At 42.2% G+C, this 6,016-nt stretch overlaps 1 pseudogene; it reads right to left on the reverse strand.

The window, feature by feature from the left end:
- Positions 1-305: 305 nt before the first annotated feature.
- On the reverse strand, positions 306-784 carry LOC119231500 (60S ribosomal protein L29-like; annotated as a pseudogene).
- Between the last annotated feature and the right edge of the window lie 5,232 nt (positions 785-6,016).

Consider the following 6,016-nt stretch of genomic DNA (forward strand, 5'->3'; position numbering starts at 1 on the left):
TGGATATCTTTTTTTGCAAAGTTTATATTCGATCTTTTTGTCCATTATTTAAATTGGGTTGTTTGTGTTCTTATTGACTTGTAAGGATTCTTTATATATTCTGGACACAAGTCTCTTCTCAGATATAAGTATTACCAGACTGTGGTTTGCCTTTTCATTTCTTTAACATTGGTTTGCAAAAAACAGATTGTTTTTTTCTGCTTCAGATTTATTTGTACAAATAGCACAGGAAGACAACAGTGCCTTGTAGACAGCAGTCTAGGGGTGACACCAGTCCTTCTGTCCTCACACGGGCAGACAGCATTTTATTCTTCAGCCTTTCTGGGGGCCTGGGCACCTTGGGCGCCCTGAGCACCTTTGGCAGCCTGTGTTCCTTTGGGGACCTGTGCTGCAGCCACATCCTTGGCCTGGGTTTGAGCCTTGCCCTTTGGCCACGAAAGCCTGAGACCCTTGGCGTTGCAGGCATGTGCATGTGCCCAAGCTTGGGGTGAGCGATGTAGGCAAGTCGGCTGAGTTTGAGGCTCCTGCCCTTTCGGATGTTAGCCCTGACCGTCTTGGTCTTTACAAGGGCCTTGGTAGCCTCAGCATGTGCACTCATGGCCTTGGCATTGTGGGCCTGCATCTTCTTCAGGCCCTTCTTGTTATGTTTCTTGGCAAAGCGCATGTTCCTTAGGAATTTGGGATCCACCCCCTTAAGAGATTCGTATCTTTGGGACCGGGGTTTCTTGATGCCATTTCTGTGCCATTTTCGGGATTGTTTGTGCGTGGTGTGGTCCTTGGACATGGCCCTGTCTGCACCCAGGGCCGCAGTTCCCCAGGCGCCTTGAGCTGGAAACGAGGCAAAAAATAGATTTTTAAAATGAAGTCCAAATGGCAATCTTTTCTTTTATGATTCATGTTTTTTGTTTTTTGGGGTTTTTTTGGATTTATTTTTAATTATTTATACAAGCACTAGGTACAGTCAGAAGCGTGGGAGGGTGAGAGAATTCACCAGAGCCAGAGCGGGGAGCAGAGCAGGCAGAAGGACCAAAGTACACTGCTGAGGGGAGCAGCGGGCAGCAGGAGAGGTCTGCGCGCCATGTGGGACCCTCCTCCGGTGGCCGGGGAGCAGCCGGGGATCAAACTGGCGCTGCAGAGGCTGTGGGTAGCTTCGCAACCCAGCGCTCAACCGCTGCGCCACTGGGGAGGCCCTGATTCATGTTTTTTTATACTCTAAGAAAACTGCCTACCCACATTTGCAAAGATTTTCTGTTTTCTTTTATAGTTCTTATAGTTACAGCTTTTGTATGTGTCTATAGATATTCAGAGTTACATTTTTTCCCACATATGTGGTTGTTCTAGCACCATTTATTGAAAATACTTCTTTGTCCATTTAATTACTTTGGTTCCTCTACAAGAAAATCAAGTTATGTGGGTCTCTTCCTGTACTTTCTATTCTGTTCCATTGATTGTATGTCTAACTTTATATATATGCAAATATTAATGTGTTGTTTACTGTAGCTTTTTTTTTTTTTAAAGATTTATTTATTTATTTATACAAGCACTGGGTACAGTCAGAAGCGCGGGAGGGTGAGAGAATTCACCAGAGCCAGAGCGGGGAACAGAACAGGCAGACTGACGAAATACACTGTTGAGGGGAGCAGCGGGCGTGGCAGAAGAGGTCTGTTGCGCCATGTGGGACCCCCACCGGTGGCCGGGAATCGAACCGGTGCTGCAGAGGCTGCGGGCAACTTTGCAGCCCAGCGCTCAACCACTGCACCACCAGGGGAGGCCCTGTTTACTGTAGCTTTATGCTGGCTTGAAGTCAGGTAATGTGAGTCTTGCAATCTTACTGTTTTTGTTTTTTGTTTTTTTTTTTTCATAATTATTTGGGCTATTCTAGATTTATTATGTTTCCACATACATTTTAGAATCAGTTTGTCAATTTCTACCCCAAAAAACCTGCTGAGGTTTTTCTTGGGTTTGTTTTGATTCTACATATGATGTTTTGGAGAACTGGCATGACAACATTATTAAGTTTTTCAATCCATGAACGTATTAAATCAATTTGCTTAGATTTTTTTTTAGTTGTCTATACATTTCAGCACTCATCCCTGAGTCACATATGTGGATCTAATCCTCAATTAGCATACCAAAGACTCTGAGAACTGAAATAATGGATAAACTGATATCCATGTCCCCCCAATAACCTCAGAATTGAACTGACATTGGAACCATAACCTACAGAAGTGTGTTGGAACTTGACACCTGAACCTTACCAGGTCAACTGCTGCTAAAACAAAAATATCAATATCCTCCATAAATCTTAAAGAAGACCCACAATCACATAACTTAATATTCAAAATGTCCAGAATACAATCCAAAATTATTTGACATATGGAAAACCACAAGAAGTTCAACTCAGATGGTAAAATATAATAGATACCAATGCCAAGATGACAAAGATGTAGGAATTCTCTGACAAAGACATTAAAGAAGATATTATAAAAATAATTGAAGTCAATAATGCACTTGAAACAAATATTAACATAGAAAGCCTTAGCTTTTGATTCTAAAGAAGAATCAATTACATGGCAGCACTAAGTATGACATTTAAAATTAAAAACCAGATTAGGTTTATCCCAAGACTACAAAATTGACTTGATATTCAGAAATTAATTAATATAAGCTACCATATTAGTAAGCTTAGAAGAAAATCCACAAATTATATCAATTCACTCAGAATAAGCATTAGACAAAACTCACTACCCTTTCGTGATTAAAAAAAACCCAACTTTTCAGCAAATTAGCAACAGAAGGAAACTTCCTCAACCTAATAAGGGGTATCATATAACTAATATGTCATTGCACTGTTATTAAATATATTTTCTTGGAATTTTCCGAAGCCATACTTCTAACAATACTTCAGCTATAACATCAGTCTTAATTTCAGATCTCAAAAGTCCAGTCCAGATCAAAGCAAAACTTTAATCTCACATCCAATCAAATCTTTATGCAGTAACAACTCAGGCTGGTCAATGACAGCGCTGCAGCAGACACGATAAGGGTTTTGTTCAGATCCTTCCAGATTCCTTCTTCCTTTTCGTGCACACTGGCTTCCAGTGTGATTTTTTCTTAACAGGCAGAATTTATGTCCCTTTGTCACAAGACTTCCCTCCAGCTTCCAGACCAAGCTTCACCTGGCCAGAGAGCATTCACAGAATACTCAGAATTTACAATCTAACAACCACAGGCAGCACTTAACCAATGACTGCAGGTGCTAAGGTATTGATACTCCAGATCCCTTGTGTCTGACTGAACAACTCTGAGATGAGTCCTGTTGAGCTGTTGCCCCACCACCACAGGACTTGGCTTGGTGTTGCCTAAGAATTCTTCCCACTCAACCACTTTCACAAAAGTCCTCATTCATGGCCCACTCCCATCACACTCTCACTTCCTCTGTCCTTCTTCATCTTGCCTCTACTCACTTTTCCTAGGAAGCCTTTCTAACATGACTTCCACAAGAATTCTCATTTCTGACTCTGCTTCTGGAGAACTTTGGGCTGTTCTGATCCTCCTTTCTCCTCCTTTCCTCTTCTCCTCATTGATCCTCAAGAGTTGGGACAAAGGGAGATGAGAATGCAAGGTCAAGAGACCAATGAGGTGGTGCTACTGTGGAAGTGAAGATGCTCTTCACAGTAGGTCCCAAGGTTGGCCTCCCCTCGGTCTACTGATGGTGCTTCAGAGACCCCTTTGGGGCCACTACACAGTCCTCTGGCTGGCTTCTATGGGGGTCGCCATCAGTTCCTGCCCCAGAGTACAGTTGTGTGCCCACAGCATCTTTCCGTCACACTCTGCCCCCCAGTTCGTCCCTGATGGGCCTTGCTACATTTCTCATGCCTGACATCTATGGAGTCCAGTAGGATCACAGGTTTTCTGACAGACGAACAAGTGCAGCTGGGTGAACTGATGAATAAAACAGCTCCAGCCCAGTATTTTGCTTCCAGACTTCTGTCAAGAAGCAGAGATGAGTCTTCATGATTAACCCCAAAACTCCTAAGGAATTATCCATGCCTCCTGCAAAGACCGCCTCTCAGAGACAAGTCCCAACAGAGAGTCAGCTTCACTGCAATCCAGCTCTTCTTACCCCCTTGCACTCAATCCCACTCTCTATAGTGGTTCTCTTTGGATTCTATCATCCGACTAAGGAGTTACAGAGGAGCATTCCCCTCCTCTAGATCTAAGAATTCCCTTGAAATAATCTACTAACTCCCTTTCCTTCTCTTACAGAGGCTGGTTTTGCTACCTTTTAGTAGAGCTTGCTAAGTCCTGATAGATGTGTCCAGTTTCTCCTCCTTTTCCCCCAATTTAATTGAGATATAATTGACATATGACATGGTGTAAGTATAAGCTCTATAATGTGTTGATCTAATACACTTACATATTGCAGAATGATTACCACCATAACATTGGTTATCACCTGCCTCCTTTCACATCGTTACCATCATTCGGGTATTCACACCATATTATGAGGTGTAGTCACCCTGATGTACATTAGATCCCCAAACTTGTTAATCTTGTAACTGGAAGTTTATACCCGTTGATCAATATCTCCCCATTTCCCTGCCCCTCAGCTCCTCTCTACTTTAAATGTGTGGGCGCTTATCAAGAATCATTCTTAGTTTTAGGACTCTAGCCAAATTTCCATAAAAACAGGAAAAGTGCTCTTTAACCTACTATTTCACGCGATCATGTCACTTTTTTCAGTTCTTTAATTGGAACGGCCAGGATTTTACTGACGACATTAGTGTTCTTGGAAATGGAGCTTGTTAAGAACAGAGGAACATAAGCTACAGATTTGGAGAAAATATTTGAACACCATAAATTCAGCTAAATACTGATATCTAGAGAACATAAAAACAAGTCTCAAAAACTCAGTAGTAAGGGAAAAAACAATCCAGTTAGAAAATGAGTAGGAGGGTTAAGTGTCAGAGCTTTCACCCAGATGCCCTGAATTCAATCCCTGGCCAGGCAGCTGACCATATGGCACAGCAGACCTCTCCTGTCTCACCCTCTGCTTCCCTCAGCAGTGTATTTCAGTAGATCTACCTGTTCTGCTCCCCACTCTGTCTCTGGTGAAAGGTCACCCCTGCACCTCTGGCCTACACCCCAGTTCTTCTACACACACACACCTCAAAAAAATGAAAACAAGAAAAAAAAAACGGGTAAAATACAAGAAGTGACACTTCTCCAAAAAAGACATACCGGTAGAAAGCTACATAAACATGTGAAAAGATGGACAACATCATTACAATATCAGGGAAATGAAAATTAAAATCACAATAACGTATCATACATACCTGCCAGGTTGACTAAAAGAAATTTTTTTAAGTGACAGCAACCAAATGCAGGTGAGGGGATGAACAAACTGTTGATGGGGAGATAAAAGGTACAACTAGTCTGGGAAAAAAAATTTACAGCTTCTCCTAAAATTAAACATCCAATCAATCACTACATGACCCAGCAATTGTACTCTTAGGTATTTATTACAAAAAAGCAAAAGTTTATGTTCACAATAAAACTTGTACATGAGTGTCCATAACAGTTTTATTTGTAAGAGCCCAAAGCTAGAAACAACCCAGTTGCTATTTATGGTTCAACGAGCTGTGGTACATCTATCCCATGGAATGCTACGAGGCAAGAAAGAATCAACCACTGACACCAGCCAGAACTTGAACAAATCTCCAGGGAATGATGTTGAGTGGGGGGAATAAAGTCAATTCCAAAGGGTGTGGCTCCATTTATCTGACATTCTTGAGATTACAAAACTGTGGAAATACACAGCCAGTTAGTGGCTGTCCAGGGTTTGGAACTAGATGGGATAGAGGATGGAGGTAGCTGTGGCTCCACAGGGGATTCTTTTTTCGGTGTGTCTAGAAGAGCTGGGGTGTAGGACAGAGGTGGGGGCGGTAAGAGGATTTACCAGAGACAGAGTGGGGAGCAGAACAGGAGGATCAACTGAAATACACTGCTGAGG

This window comes from Talpa occidentalis, unplaced genomic scaffold (genome assembly GCF_014898055.3).
Source record: "Talpa occidentalis isolate TD23 unplaced genomic scaffold, MPIMG_talOcc4v2.1 talOcc4.7, whole genome shotgun sequence".
NCBI classification, from domain to species: domain Eukaryota; kingdom Metazoa; phylum Chordata; class Mammalia; order Eulipotyphla; family Talpidae; genus Talpa; species Talpa occidentalis.